Source organism: Saimiri boliviensis, chromosome 16, assembly GCF_048565385.1.
Source record: "Saimiri boliviensis isolate mSaiBol1 chromosome 16, mSaiBol1.pri, whole genome shotgun sequence".
NCBI lineage: Eukaryota > Metazoa > Chordata > Mammalia > Primates > Cebidae > Saimiri > Saimiri boliviensis.
Window position 1 is genome coordinate 67,228,859 of NC_133464.1, and position 17,064 is coordinate 67,245,922.

At 43.8% G+C, this 17,064-nt stretch overlaps 1 long non-coding RNA gene across 3 annotated transcripts in view; it reads right to left on the reverse strand.

Annotated features, from left to right (window-relative positions):
* Nucleotides 1-17,064, reverse strand: part of LOC141581642 (uncharacterized) — a 228,024-nt gene that overhangs the window by 151,964 nt on the left and 58,996 nt on the right. The window lies entirely within an intron of this gene.

Sequence of the window (17,064 nt, forward strand, 5' to 3'; positions counted from 1 at the left end):
ATTCTTTTAATGACATGCTGTGGGGTCAGTGACGTAGAGGGTACTTCTGGGCTACGGAGGTCAGTTCTTTGACTCTGATTTTGAGCTTGGATTTTCACTTGGACCTACCGATTGTTCAGACTGAATGGATAAAACAAATAATTTATAAAGTGGGTTTGTTGTCCATTTAGTCCTTTCTCTGACACCACAAGGGTCTCAAATTCGTTTTTAGAGTGATATCCTCCACCCTTTTTACACATCTAATTAATGGAGTGAATGATTTTTCTGGGGGTCTCCAAAAACTCTCCCCATCGGGAGAAGGCTAGGGGTGTGGAGCGAAGACCTTGATCAGGCGGGGGCAACCAGAAGGCTTCCCATCAGTGCCGGCCAGCTGGCTGAACTGCACTGCGCAGGGCAGAGGCTGGCAACAGGAGACGGGGGAGGATGCTGACGTGCCACCGACAGAACACAGAGTGTTTCCTTGGTTAGGAGCACAAGCTGCGCACACACCTCAGTCGTTAGCTCTTAAAAAGGGGAACCTGATGTAATGAATTAAAGGGTGTGGAGGAGGCAGAAAGGTGGGAGCAGAAGCCACGTCTGTGCCTGCTTGGCTTTGCCCTGACTCTGAGCTGACAGGTAGCACGTAGGTGCTAAATCAATCTCCCACAGATGAGTTTTTGGATTAAAAGCCAGGGATGGTTGAAGGAATTAATTGTAGACTAGAGGAAGACAGAGTGTACCGGCCTCACAGACACAAGGTTTCTGTCTGCCTCCCACACGGCGTGGGTGGGCCACGTTCCTCCGTGTTCTCCGTGTGCTCTTTCCTGTCTAAATGTCAATCGTGGCCAGGTCTGGTCAGGGCAGTGAGACTGCCTTGTGGTAAGAAAGCCCACAGTTTCTCAGCAGGTTTCCTCTGATCTCAGCCCTCTGGGCTCCACCTGGATCAGGGCCTAAGGTCTGGGATCTTTCTAGAAGCCCAGCATTCCTTGCCTTGCTTCCCCACCTGGAGGGCAGCTTCTGGTGAAGAACTCATCTTCACTTGCTTCTCTTTTCTTCTCCTACAAAACCACTTCCTCTCCCCATCCAATCCTCCTGAGAAACCCACTCCAACACTGCCATGCTTCACTCCTCAATGACAGTTTCAAGGTTCCTGTTCCAATTCATATTCAGACTTAGGGGTCTGCTTGGAACACAACACACAGAAGAGAAGAGCAAGATTCTAATCAGCAATCAGTCCCCTCATTCTGCCTTGCCTTCTACTCATTTCTCTGTCTTCTTCTCCTGCTGTCCCTCCTGCCCCACACAGTCTTACTGCACCTGTGTGCCCTGTATCAGAACCTCCACAACTTTTGGTGGGAAAAGGCAAGCTCAGAGGTTCTCTGTCCGGTCTTCCTTCTCTTGAACTTCTGAAAGCCCACCTGTCCTACAGGAGCTCCCAGCTACACAGACCATGTACATGGTGCTATTTATCTACAGGACATCTTCTCCTACTGTTTGTATAATCTTGTGCCCAGTTGTGCTTTCTGACTGCCAGGTTAGTTTGTTCCCGAGGCAGGAAGGAAGTGTGATTTGACAAATACAGCACTCACCTGGAAATTGGGATACTTGCACTCTCAATTGGTCTCACTGTGGAAAAAGTATGTTGACTCTCTGGGTAAAATGATATTTCAGCAGGTTTGGATGAGTGAGCAGGAAACACGGCAGGCATCCAGAAGGAGGGCACATCCTCAGTCAATGGCCCTTCCTGCATGTAGGCACACAGTAGTTGCAGTTCCTGGATGGCTCCTAGGATCAGTCGATGGCCTACTTCATGGTCTTCCTCCTCCTCTCCCTTTCCCCAATCTTGACTATTTGGCTCCTCCAACACTAGTTGATCAAAGACACTCAAAAAGTCAATTCTTGCCCAATATGCTTCACGAACAGCTACTCTGAGAGTGCATAAGGGCCAGGCATGCATCACAAGTAGCCTGGGCTTGAAATGAGTGAAAAGGTACATAGAGCATGCTCGCAAGAATTCTGTTGAATGATTTCTCACTCCTGGATCCTACACATAAGGGTCAGAACACTTTTAGTCTTGAGTGTCAGAAATTCAACTCAGATCAGCTTAAGTCAATAAATAAATCCATGGGTTATACACCGGGATGCATTTGACCTCAGGCAAGCTGATGAAAGGTCTCAGACAATGTCATCATACACATGCCTCTGTCTGTACCTGCTGGACAGGTGTTCTCCAAAAGGTGGGAAGGTGGTTACCAGGGCAGAATCCCCGTAGAATAAAAGTAGTTTCCAATAGGTCCAACAGAAATACCCAGGGAAGCCTCTGCTTGGGTCATGTGTTCATTTCTAAACCACTCCTGGGTCATGTGGCCTCCTCTGTGGCAGGGCAGGCCTAGCTCCAGCTGTGGAATACGTTCTCCACAAGACAGAAACATCCAGTTCCTAGAAGAATGGAAATGGATGCTGGACAGGCAGAAACACCCAGTGTCTCCCACACCACCCCGTGCCAGCAGTGAACCAGCACTGTAAAAACTCTCAGCAAACTGTGATGCCAAATGCATCCAGGGAAGAGTCTTCTAAATCTCACAAGTTTCCAATAAAAGACAAAGAAAGAGCGGAGGCTGGATCTCTGGAACCTAACAATGTGGCACTCTATTTCTTTCTATTACTGGATAAAGCTTTTCCAGTGTGGTAGAGCTAAATAGCCACAGACTTTGCTGCAATCATCAAAATGCTTTTATGACTCATGAGATAAATGAGAAAAACACATGAAGAGTCAGAGTTACGCTGAAGTTAGATTGTAATCACACCCTTTACTTCTGACAACCCACTGACAAAGTTTCCTGCTAAGAGCACATTACTGACTTATTTTCTCCATAGAGGGCATCTGCCAGTCCTAAAGTAGATTATTGCCTGGACAGATTATGTGAGACCTGCTTTTCACACAGGTGAGTGTCCCGTCAACAATCAATGTAACTCCTTTCTCTACCACTGAGTCAGCCTGCTGAAGAGAAACACTGACCCAGTGGCCCAAGAATCCAAAGTTGGGGATATTGAATCTTTTGATGGGCCACAAATCAGCTTAAATGACAATACTTTCTTTAAACACTAGCACGAAAGGTTCCTAAGTGGATGAGGATGCTTTTCTTAGAGCATAAGAGGATCAGTCCTCTCTCTAGTAGTGAGGACACTTTAATACCCTGATAGTCTTTCCAGGAAGTAGAGCTTCCTGAGATAGGCCTCCGAGTCACAGAAGAGGGCCTCGGACAGAGCTTTCCCTGACTTTGTGGTGACCGGGGTTTTCTCACACTCAGGCCTCTCTGCCTCCAATAGGCCCATATCTCAGTAACAGCAAACCAGTAAAATTTATCAAGCATCTGCTGTGTGACAAGCATGGGAACACAACGATTAATGGGGAGAGATATTCCCTGGCAAGATGGCATCGTGAGCTCAAGTTGTGGGCCCCCTCATCGTTACTCCAAGCATAGCAATAATATGTGAAACATTTTTTGTTTTGCACATAAAGATAAAAATCACACTAAAAAATCAGATAAATACTTCCATGAAAAAGAAACACATAGTAATAAACAGAGTCAAAACCGTGGGCCTCTTGGTCTCTTGGTCAAGAAGGCGTAGATGACCAAAGTCTGATTCTTCTTGGGTGACAGGGAGCAAAACCTTCCAGATTTGGCAGAGGATCCAAGTCAGGCTCACCACCTGAAACCAGGCACAGTGCTGAGCCCCTTTGTTTGTAAAAGGAGGTGGAAAAGCCGGACCACTGGCCTTTCTATAGTCCAGAGGACTGGCAGGAAGCAGGCACAGCCTGGAGCCCCACCCTATGAGAAGCTACCCACCAGCTGAGTGGCTGCATGTATGTATCCCTAGACAGGCGCCCCTAGACTTTTTACACAGGGGGCCAGTTCACTGTCCCTCAGACCGTTGGAGGGCCACCACATACTGTGCTCCTCTTACTGACCACCAATGAAAGAGGTGCCCCTTCCTGAAGTGCGGCAGGGGGGCCGGGTAAATGGCCTCAGGGGGCCACATGCGGGCCGTAGTTTGGGGAAGCCTGCCCTAGTACATGAGTTAAGAGCCCAGCCATGAATGTTCAACCTGGCTCTGGAACAGAGTTCCTGGGAACCAGAGAGAGGCAATGTCAAAACCACTAACTGAGGAGGAAAATAACCCAGAGCTATGGGGAGGGATGAGCTGCTCAGGAAGAGCATGCAAACCTAAATTTTAAAGAAAATTAAACAGGAAGAAAGTTAGACAACGATTTTAAAGGCCAGCAACATTTACTCCCTCCAAAATAGAAACACCTGAGCAGTCTCAAAATCATTTAAAAGAAGCATGCTTAAAACCCTCAGAAAGACAAAGGAAGTAATTACATCCGTGAGAAACAAACAAAAAAATAAAAGCAGACATGAATAAAGAATATATGGTTCTGAAAAGCAACCAACTACTAGTCCTGCAAATCGAATATACAGTCATTGAAATTGAACGCTCATAGACTGCCTAGAAGACAGCACAGGAGATAAAAAGGCAGACATGAAAAGGCTCATCAGAGGCCCAGAGGACAGACTGAGGGACTCCAGCAGAAGACTGACAGCAGCCCCAAAATGAAAGAAGAGAGGAATTGGTGAAGAAAACATATCTACAAACTACATACACACACACACACACACACACACAATTAGCCAAAGGGGCACACACTTGTAGTCCCAGCTACTCAGGAGGCTGAGGTGGGAAAATTGCTTGAGCCCAGGAGTTTGAGGTTACAGTGAGGTAGGATTGCACCACTGTACTCCATCCAGCCTGAGCAACAGAGTGAAAAAAAAAAGGGGGGGCAGTGGTAACTTTGTAGAGGCGATAGCTATGTTAATTACCTGGAAAGCAGTGATTATTTCACAATGAATACACACATCAAGTTGTATGCCTTAAATATACACAGCCTTCAAATGTCAATGCTATCTTAAAGCTGTTACAAAAAAATCAGAGTTCCCAATTCCCATAATATCAACTTCAAAGCAGCCAGCTTCAAGAACAGGTATTTGAGCTCTGTTCCCTGACTTCTCTGCCCCTAGGTTCAGGATTTTCTCACGTTTTTCTTTTTAAGGAATAGATGAACCCTCTTTTGTTTTGGAGGGGCAGAGGGAATCAGCCATCTTACGTTTATATTCGGAGTAGCCAATGTGAATATAACCAACCAAGCACCTTTCATATGTCAGGCACTGACTAGGGGTTTTCACATACTGCGTTTAAATTCCTCCTTACAAGCTTGTGCCAAGACAGGCACTGTTTTCCATGTTACAGAAGAAGGAATTCTCAGCCAAAAATTACAAACAATGCTTCTTTTCAGCTAAGGGTGAACAGAAACTCTCCAGACTTCAGGGTCAACGTTCTACGGTAGCCACGCTGAACATAAGTAACACTCATGGGTCCAATAACATAAGCTGAATTTTGGAATTATGAATAATCTTTTAAACATTTTGGGTAGAGTTGGTGACTGGAACTGCCTCAAGAAAGTAGACTTGGGAAGGGAGGGAAAGAGTAAGCGGGAAGGAGGGGAGAAAGGGAGAAAAGGCAAGAAGAGATTGTGGGAGTAGTGGGGAAGACTAGTGGCACCAGGGATTCGGGCCAGAATGCACAACCACCACAGGAAATAGCTCAACAGCCTCCCCGCCAGGAAGAGCAGACAGCTTACACCTGGCTTCAAAGGAGTAAGGAGTCAGTCCTGCAAACCCTGCCTTGATCGTGCAATGGTCATGAAATACTGGGTTTTTTAAAACCCAAAAGGCAACTTGCCTGGTGCTCTGCCACTTCAATTTCTGTAATCCTTTTTTTTTTTTTTTTTTTTGAAACAATGAATTTATTTATGTTCTGCTCATTAAACTGCTGTTTGGAAAAAAAAAAAAAAGACTGCTATTTATGATCCTGAAATTGAAACATCCTTTTTCGATGAACAGAATACAAGTGGAAAAGCTCACTGATCATTCTTTGCTCCCACCTACCAAACACATTAATTTTCAGTGAAACTTCAGGTTAGACAAACCAACGAAACGTTCCTTGGTAACCCCTTTGCTTTCTGCTAACAGGCATGTGAGAATAATGCTTCAATGATCTTTCTACAGTCTCCTTTCTAGCACCTGCATCAATACCATTTCAATGTTCTCCATTTCATTAGCTGGACTTGGACAAAAGCCATTGTCAGTCTGGTCACTTATGGTTTCTTTAAGTTGATGATTAAGCCAGCAAAATTCTGTTTGAAACTGTATCTAAATTAAGGTTTCAAGATCCAACCATGTATGTCCACTTATCTGTGGTGCCAGTATTCTATTTGTCTTAGAGGCTCCCCAGATCAGCAGATTATGACCTCCTAGCCGCCCCACTCAGCAGCATAAGGACACTGATGAAGGACTTTCTCCATCTAAGACCACAATTTCTAAAACCATTTCCTCTCCTCACTCTTCTAGACCTCTCTTCAGCATTTGGCTATATTAACCACACACTCCTTGAATCTCTCTCTCTCTCTCTCTCTCTCTCTTTCTCTCTCTTCTATCTCTCTCTCTCTCTCTCTCTCCCCCCGTGTGTGTGTGTGTGTGTGTGTGTGTGTGTGTGTGTGTGTGTGTCAAGAGCAAAGACTCTGGCATCAACAAACTTGAATATGAATTGCAGTCTAACACTTTGTAACTGCAAGACATTGAGGAAAGTGCTTGAAAACTCTTGAGTCTCCATTCCAATATCTATAAAAAAGAAATGATAATCTCTCCTTTATAAGAGTTGTAGTGAAGTCTGAGTTAGCTGCTTATAAAGTGTTTCAAAGATACAGTCTTCATGAGGTGACAACAGATGGATCTGATCCTCTCTGCTTCACATTTTCATCTCTTTTAAATATTAACATTGTCCAAGATTCAGTCTTAACGTGCTGCAGTCTTCAGCCATCAGCTCATGTACATCTGTCTCTATTCTTTGCATACATCTCCCTGTAACCTTCCCCTTATCCCAGACCTCACTTGGAAGCCAGCAGACTAGCCTAGCAGTCTTACACTCAACCCTTGGAGACATGGCTTCACCTCTAGGTCTTGGTTTCCATGTCTGTAAAACAAGATCCTGAGTTGGTGAACGAATGATAGGGCATGATTCCCCATTACTCCTTCCTACATAAGTGAAGTAATTTCCCCCCACCTCTTTCTTAAGCTTTCCTTTCTTTGATATGCTTTGTATGTGTGTCCCCCCCAAATCTCATGTTGAAATGTGCTCCCCAATGTTGGAGGTGGGGGCCTGGTAAGAGGTGTTCAGGTTATGGGGGTGGATCCCTCATGGCTTGGTGTTGCTGTCCTCTAGATACTGAGTGAGTTCTTGTAAGATCTGTTGGTTTAAAATCTCTCTCTTCCTCTTGCTCTTACCATGTGCTGCCTGCTCCCCCTTTGCCTTCCACCATGATTGTATGGTTCCTGAGGCCTTCACTAGATGCAGATATTGGAGCAATGCTGCAGAACCATGAGCTAATTTCTTTATAAAATTGCCCAGCCTCGGGTATTTCTTTACAGTAATGCAAAAACAGCCCAATACACCCTTCCTTCTTCTTCCCATCTTCCTCTCCCTCAACTCTGAGGCCTGGAATAGAGTTTTGATAGTTTACCAGGTTACAATAGTTTAGGTTGGGGTATACTATTATAAGATTCTGTTAGCCCCCATCACCCAGCACGGCTGTGGCTTTGGAGATATGAGGTAACTTGGATGCTTCCGATAGGAGACTTTCTTAAGAGATTTAGTTCAGGTTAGTGAAGGATATAAAATTCACGAAGATACTGAGGTGTTTCCTCCCTCATTAAGCTAAGCTACATATGGTTATAAATCATTTTCATGAGAGAATAGCTTTGTGCAGCCATTCGGAAAGCAATCTGGCACTACTTAAGCAAATTGACCACTTAGTTACACTGTATGACTCAGCAATTCCACTGCAGGTGTGTGAGTCCATGAGGGAAGCTGTATGAGAATGGTCATCATGGCAGAGACTTGGAGGGTAGCCTTGGTGTCCACTGGTTGAATAGATAGGTAAAAGGGGTTCTGCGCACCATGGAGGACTCTTCAACAAGTAGAAGCTGAGAACCAGATGTACACACATCATTGTGACTAGATCTTTAAAACACAGTACTGAGTTTCTGGAAAGGAAATCAACAGGATGCAATATTTAGCAGAAACTATTTATATAATTAACAATACCTGCCCATGTATTTGACCACCATTGGAGAATGCAAAGGAATCAACTTACTAGTTTTCCAAACTGGTAAGTAAAAGGGAAGAATCAAGCATTTATTCTGATCCCTTTCTAAAATATACTATGGATAGTCAAACAATACAAGAAGAAATTTCTTTTTATAGAAGTATTCCAGCTAATAAACAAAGAAGAAATGCCAGAATTACAATATCATCAATTTGCAACCTCAAATGTGGCAAATAGACTCTAAGATGGCCTGCAATTATCCCTGATACTTTTACCATTGTGCAATCTCCTTCCCTTGAGTGTGAATGGGACCTGTGATTTGCTTCTAATCAACACAGTACGTAAAAGCTATGGGTGTCACTTCTGTGATTATGCTATATACAATTGTAGCCTCTCTCTTGCTAGCAGACTTTCTCTATAGCTTGTCTGTTCTGCTGACTTTGATGAAATAAACCGCTATACGGGGAGGCTCACAGGGCAAGCAACTAAGGATGGCCTCTGACCAATAGCCAGCAAGGAACTGAGGTCCTTAGTCACACAACCCCCAAAGAATGAAATCCCGCCAACAGCCACATAAACTTGAAAGTAGATCTTATATTTGCCAAGCCCAAGGTGACACCTCAGCCCTGGTCAACACCTTGTTTGTAGACTTCTGAGACACCTGGAAGCAGAGGACTCAGCTGATTCATGCCTGGATTTTGATCCACAAACACTGAGATAATTAATATGTGTTGCTATAAACTACTATGTTTGCAGCAATAGTGTTACACAGCAATAGATAAGTAATATAATAATAAACAAATAGTCCTAGGCTTTGATTATCAATGGCTGCTAATGTCACATAAAAAAGAGACAACCAGACATTATGCACATCCTGATGAAAAAATGCAAGACAAACCATGAAACAGCCTTGTTTAAAAAATTAAATGCAAATGTGATGATCCCTAGATTCAGCTACCAACTCAAAGGAACTACAGAAGGACAGAGGAACTCCTTGAACGACACCAAAGGGATACAATCAGCAAAATGTACACTTTGTTAAATTCTACAGGACAAACCACCTGGGTTGCTCAACAAACAAACTGTAGAAAAAATGAAAACAGATTCAGCAAGAAACCTACTAATTAAAAGAAACTTAAAGAAATATAAACCAATCACTATGTTTGGGCCTTATTTGAATCTGGATTCATATTAACAAACTGTGGGAAAAAATAACACTTAAGAGAAGATTAGAAGTTTGAAGATTAGCTTTTTGATATTAAGAAAATATTGTTCTTTTAAAGCTATTGATGAGGATGTTGTGGTTATGCTATCTTACGAAAATACACACTCAAATATTTATGGGAGAAATGATCTGATGTGTGGACGGAGGACAGTGGATGGGATGTAGATGATGTAGGCCTGGCCATGGCCTGATGGTGGTTGAGGGTGAATGATGGGCACAGGGGATTTATTATATTCTTCTATCTCTTTTTGGATATGTTCAAAATTCCCCTCCATAATAAAAAGTTTTTAAAATAACACACAAACAAACAAACAAAAAAAAAAACAGTTTGAAAGAACACTCACAAATAAAAAGACACAAACATTAGAGAAGTTGCATAAAAGTGGGGAGAAAAACATGAGTGCAGAATGGGGATAAGAAGAAATAAGTAAGCAAATGGATACATAAACTAAGTGAGGGCCCCAGTGAACCAATGGTGATGGTGGTTATACACAGGAGAGTGTAATTAACTCAACCCTCTACTCACTCAGGTCCAAAAGGAAAAAAAGTTTCTCAGGGCTTTATTTGTCAGAAGCTCCCCAGCCTGCCCCTTGTCTGGAGCCTAATGCTAGGACTGTGTACTTCTCTAAACCTCATCCAATTTTCTTCCTGCCCGAGGCCACATGCTAGTCTAGACGTGCATCGAAGGTCCCTCAGTGGTCTCCCTTTCATTCTTTTTTTTTTTTTTTTTTTTTTTTTGAGACGGAGTTTCGCTCTTGTTACCCAGGCTGGAGTGCAATGGCGCGATCTCGGCCCACCGCAACCTCCGCCTCCTGGGTTCAGGCGATTCTCCTGCCTCAGCCTCCTGAGTAGCTGGGATTACAGGCACGCACCACCATGCCCAGCTAATTTTTTGTATTTTTAGTAGAGACGGGGTTTCACCATGTTGACCAGGATGGTCTCGATCTCTCGACCTCGTGATCCACCCGCCTCGGCCTCCCAAAGTGCTGGGATTACAGGCTTGAGCCACCGCGCCCGGCCTCCCTTTCATTCTTAGCTCCATTTTCTCCCCTGCAATCCTCCCTGGCCCCCACCACCCATTGATTTACAATTTTCATGAAATGCAACCTTGTCACTGTTCTGCTCAAGATCCAACAACAGTTTCCCAGTAACCTACAGGATACAGCACAGTTAAAATCTGTTTCCCAGGCCGGGCGCGGTGGCTCAAGCCTGTAATCCCAGCACTTTGGGAGGCCGAGGCGGGTGGATCACAAGGTCGAGAGATCGAGACCAACCTGGTCAACATGGTGAAACCCCGTCTCTACTAAAAATACAAAACATTAGCTGGGCATGGTGGCGCGTGCCTGTAATCCCAGCTACTCAGGAGGCTGAGGCAGGAGAATTGCCTGAACCCAGGAGGCGGAGGTTGCGGTGAGCTGAGACCGCGCCATTGCACTCCAGCCTGGGTAACAAGAGCGAAACTCCGTCTCAAAAAACAAAAACAAAAAACAAACAAACAAAAAAAATCTGTTTCCCAATATTCAAGGCCTTCAACAATTGGCCTGCCACTTCTTTTCCTACATTATCTCTGGCCACTTCTCCACATGAACTCAGCACCCTACCCAACTCCCAGCACACCACACTGCCATTCCCCAGCTCAGCAACAGACAGCCAAACCAATCACACCTTCCAAGACAGGAGCAATGCTTCTCTCCCTTGACTGCTCCTAATTCTGTTGATAACAGGGACGCAACCCTCTTCGCTCCACCCCAAGGGCTAATCTGATTGGGCTGCATCCCCAATGCACGTGCTAGGGGGAATGGGCGTGGTCCGTGGCGCTGGGGTGTGGTTCTCTGGCACTGTGGACTCCCGTTGCCTGAGGCCATATGCAGAATGGAGCTGCCGTCCCCAGGGCAGCTGAATCAGCTCCCTCGCTCTCTCTAGGGACCTTGTTCATCTCTCATCCCTGAGACAGAAAGAGTAAACTGAGGTAGGAGTGTCCGGCTCTGAGCTGGCCCAGTCATCTTGCTCTCTGCCCCCTCACCTATGTGCACCCTGTGCTCACAGGCAGGTGAGTAGGAGGAAGTAGCAGCGTCCCTAAAGCTTTGAGCCTGCACCCATCACCCTGCTCAGCAGAGAACCCCTTCTGGTACTCAGGGGGATTTAAGATGAAGGGAAGTTAGGTTAAAACCTAAACAGCACTCAAGTGAAAATGGTAAAGAGTGGAAATTGTCCTTAAAAATATCTTAAGCTGTTCCTAGAATGCTGTCTGGAATAAAAGACTGTGTGTAAACAATTCTGTGTCAGTTCTCCCAATTTTTTCTTGGTCATTGTTTCTCTATGACTTTCAATTAATTCTTCAGTTTATTCCAACAGTCTACCACCAGCCTCTGTCAGGTCTCCTGAACAAAGTGCTTCTCTTCTCTGCTGGAGGCTGGAAATGCATTAAAAACACGTACAAGAGGGAGGAAGGAAAACGGGCTGGCAGGCAGCGGGACAAAGGGAGCCTTTGGGGTTCTGATGAAGTTCTGTTTCTCACCCTGGGCTGTGGTTAACGCATGTGTATTCACTGTGTCATAATTCATCAAGCTGAACACTGGTGACTGTGTACTTTTGTGTATGATTACAATACTTCAATTTTTTAAAGGTTTATTTTAAACACATCATTCTTTCCCTAAATTTTCCAGCAAGGCTGCACTGTTTCAGACTTCCTGGTCCAGGACCCTAGCCCTGTTTTCTTTTACCCAGCAGTTGAATTCCAGTAAATTAATTGAGCATAAGATGAAAGTAAATTATAAAGTAGGTCCATCACTAACTTGCTGTGACCTTTGCTGTCACCATGTTGTACAACAGATCTCTTAAGTGTATTTCTTCTTTTAGTTTTAGAAAAATTTTAATATTTTTCTTAGTACAACAGCTCTTACATAACAGCCTAAAATGAATTTCTGTGCTGCCTCTTCTCTTTCTACCTTTGGTTACCAAGTTATAACCCGAGAGTACTGTCCTGGGCTACATTGCATCCCCCTGCCAAATTTATATGTTGAAGTCCTAATACCCCAGAACCTTAGAGTGTGACTGCATTTGGAGATAGGGTATTGAAAGAGGGCATTAAAACAAGGGCACATTGAGTGGGCCCTAAGCCAAAATAACTGGTGCCCTGATAAGAAGAGATTAGGACACAGACAAAGACAGAAGGAAGACCATGTGAAGTCAGAGAGAAGACAGCCATCTACAAGCTAAGGAGAGAGGCCTCAGAAGAAAACAACTCAGCGGACACCTTCATCTTGGACTTACAGCTTCCAGAATTGAAAGACAATAAATCTCTGTTATTTAAACCAACTTTATTACGGCAGCCCTAGCAGACCAATATAAGTATCCATCTCCATTGCAAATGAACTATTGCTGTAATAAATAACACACATTTTTATTGTGTACGTACCATCTCCAAGTAAACTGGAAACTTTTTGATGTTAGTGAATGTGACTTTTATATCTTAGACTGTCTCATAAAAAACAGCACCATTTATATACATAATAGATGCTCGGTAAATATTTAAAACCCATTTCTTAAACTGCAGGCTATATGAAGACTTCTTTGTCTTCATCTGCTTCAGGGTTTCTCACACTCAGCCTTATTGACATTTTTGACTGAATAGTTCTTTGTTGTAGATGGCTGTCCCGTGCGTTGCAGGACATTTAGCAGCTTCATGGAACCCTAGCCACTAGATGTCAGTTGCACAAACCCCCTTCCCCATGTCGTGAAAACCAAAAACGTCTCCAGACGTTGTCAAACGTCCCCTGAGAGTCAAGCCACTCCTGCTTGAGGGCTGATCTATTGTGGCCAAACCTTTTTCCACTCTTCTTGGCTATTTTGTTTCAAGCAGTATACAAACCTGGAGATTCCTTAGAGATACGTCTTATGAATCCTGAGCATCACCAGGGTAACAAGAAATAAGGTCAAATTTATTGGGGGAGGGTGGCTGGTGCACCTCTGAATATCATTTGGTGGGGCTATTTTGTCAAATTTGGCCTGTAGGAAGAATAGTCTCTATGAGTAGGATGAGAACAACAACAAAAAAAAACTAAAAGTGTCAAGACGGTGGTTTCTGCTGAGTCAGAAGCCCAGGCCTCTCCTCCCAAGATTTCACCTTCTAGACACTGGTCACTAGCTAGGATCAACACAGGCAAGGAGTTATTTCTATCTCCAGTAGGACTGACTATTTTAAATGATTTGCAGCTTCAGCCATTTCAGAGTGGACAAATCCCCACATCACAAAAACCACCAGGGAAATTGCCACTAATGAGTATGCTTGTTAATGACCTTAGTAAAGAAGGCAGTGGCTGAAACGGCAGGGCCCCAGAACTGTGGTCTCCCCTCTGAAGCTGTCCTCGAACCCTGAAGCAGAGGCTGTTGTGAGCAGACAGTGTGCCCTCTCATTCCTACCCACCTCCCTCCTGGAGAACCATCTCTGGACCTCAGGATTGGCCTCTGGATCTCACCAACTAGTGCCCATGACTTTCATGGGTATAAAAATAAAACTATGGTGGCAAAGTTCATGGGGTCATCCTATCTATTAAGAATGTGAAAGAATGATGGGTCATGCTTTGTGGCCCAAAACCACAATCTAGTCTGACGGTTCCATTGCCTCTACCATCTGATATGATATCACATGGAGGCGACAGGCAGAGGCTAAGAATAAGGCAGCGTGGAGCCAGATTATGAAGGGGCTCCAGCCAGAAATAAGAAATACAGATTATTTCTGGACTCATAAACTTCCCAGGCCAAGAAGTCATTTTCTCTGATGTTTGTGGGGGAAGCATGGACATAGTATTAAAGACACAAGTGATTTAGTTAAATCACAGGAAACTCCTATAATCCCTGCGCTACTAGAATCCCCAGCAATACATTTATGTAAGTAACTATAACATGAGACAGTAAAAAGCTACCTAGAGAGAAGAGAAAGAAGCTTGTCTCTAGAAGCAAAGGAAATACTTTTTTGATGCAAAGCTTAGTAGCAGACATAGTAACACTTTGTTTCCACTTTTTGAATTACTCATTGTACTATTTACCATCCAAGAGGTACCAAGGTTAACAGTGAGACAAATTGTACATGTTTCTTTTACCCCCACTGGATACTGAAAAGCAAGTCTGGGTTGTATTTCACACCTGCTCCCTCTCCTTCAGCTCTGCATTGGGTGACGGATGCAAAACTCCTTCAGATTTGACTAAAGGTAACCCACACTTCTGGAATTTGAGTGAATACCCACAAACCACAGGCTGCATACAGGGGTTCCCACAGCTTCCTCATTTCCTTCCAGCTAAGCAACGTGATGCACAGGGTTCTTTTGCTGCCATGCAGCTTGGAGATTTGATATAGCAAGGGGGCACATCCCTTTCCAGAAGGGCATAGTTAGCTACCATTGACCATCGTGCTCGACACAAACTACCCCGTGTTCACATCATCACAATTTACATTATCTTCTATACCATTTTCTGTGGCACCTTAAATTCCCTATGCAAAAGCCATTTTCCTATCTTTTCCCTTGCTAGAGAAAGAAGTCAATAACGACCACTTTGCCTAGTGCTTACAATAGTTTTATTGCTTTCGTACTAGGTTATGACAGACACTGCACAGACACTTTAATTCCATTTAACAAGAACAAGAACAACAACAACAAAAAACCCAGAAATAAAGTTTTCAAAATGCAACTGAGTACGGCTGGGCACAGTGACTCGTGTGTAATCCCAATACTTTGGGAGGTCAAGAGCAGGGAGTTCAAAACCAGGTTGGGCAATCTAGTAAGACCCCTTTTCTACAAAAATTAGAAATTGGCTTGGCATGGTGGCATGCACCTATAATCCTAGCTACTCAGGAGACTGAGGCAGGAGGATTGCTTGAGCACAGATGTTCTAGGCTTTGGTGAGCAAGGATGGAAGTACTGTATTCCAGAAGTACTGGGCAACAGAGCTAGGCCCTGTCTCAAGAAAGAAAGAAAAAGGGGGTGGGGGGAGGAAGGAAGGAAGAGAGAAAGGAAGGAAGGGGGCAGGAGGAAGGAGGGAAGGGAGGAGGGGAAAAGGAGGAAGGAAGGAAAGAAGGAAGACATATATGTTGTGTCTCATAAGCCCTTCAGCCATTGGGAAAATAACAAGTGTGGAAAATTTAGAACACGTCTAGTATTAGGGCTGTAGCAAAGTCACACAAAACACAATGCATCAAGCAGAATAGAAACATGTTTCCCTTTAACAGAGGACTGCATAGGTTGTGGATAGAGCAGGACCAAGAAGCTGAATGCTCCATGAGGTCCTCCAGGGACCCAGGTTCATCATCATTTTCTTTTTCTTTTTCAAGTTAAAATTTAATTTCTACAGAGCCAAATACACTTTTCGAAGTGTTTCGACTCATTGCCCTATCAACATTCCCTAGAATGTTGCTCTCATCTGCAGCACCTCCTCTTTATTCTGCCCCACAGGAAGGGTAAAAGAGAATACAGAGCAGCCAGGCACGTGGCTCATGCCTGTAATCCCAGCACTTTGGGAGGCTGAAGCGAGTGAATCACGAGGTCAAGAGTTCGAGAGCAGCCTGGCCAACATAGTGAAACCCCGTCTCTACTAAAAACACACAAAATTAGCCGCGCATGGCATGGTGGCAGGCACCTGTAATCGCAGCTACTCAGGAGGCTGAGGCAGGAGTATTGCTTGAACCCAGGAGGTGGAGGTTGCCGTGAGCCAAGATTGCACCTGCACTCCAGCCTGGGTGACAGAGCATGACTCTGTCTAAAAAAAAAAAAAGATTACAGAGCAATCAGTTTCTTCTTAAAGGGTATTAGTAAGAAGTTGCAACTCACATCCCATTGGCCAGAATTTAATCACATATCTAGCTTGAGTGAGCACAGGAAATGGAGTTTGTGTGCCCTACTAGAACTTGGAAGACTATAATACAAAAAGGATAAAAGGGGAAATGAATACAATTAGGATATTATGCCACAACATCAAAATCTTTACAAAGATTGGAAATTGGATTCTCTTCTAATATCTTTCAACAAATGAGACTATAGTACTAGAACACAATTTGCAAATCATCAACAAAGCAAAAGTTTCATGCAATGATAGGCACTTCTGGCATCTTTGTTTGTTGTTAATTTTTGTCTATTACTTACTTCCACTTTTTTTGCAAAGACTGGAATCAATTAAAAGCATGAAATTGTCTGTCAAATCTGAGAGACCGATGCCAGACAGTATCTTTGTTATTTCCCTTTAGCACAATCCAAAATTTATTTTCAATGACTCTGGCAATCATAAAATGAAGGAATCTGTGAAGCAAGAACACTTCAGCCCAAAGCATTTCTGCAGTGTTTGGCAAGTGTTTAGAGTTCAGAGTTATCTGGTGACAACATCAAATACCTTGCGTTGTTTGTGAACCATATATTTCCTATGCTATAGGCTATGACTCTGATCTGATCTTAATTTCCCATGACAATTACAAAAATGCAAGAAGGACAAAGTTCTGTAGAATGTCAATATTCCTTTAGGTACTCATTGCTTTTGATGAAAGCATGACTAACTGCTGGTAGAAAAAAGCCTCTGATTGAGTGAAGCAAAATAAAAGATGCTATCAGTGTGTTAATGAAGAGATTTTTATGGTGTGCCTACAAACAAA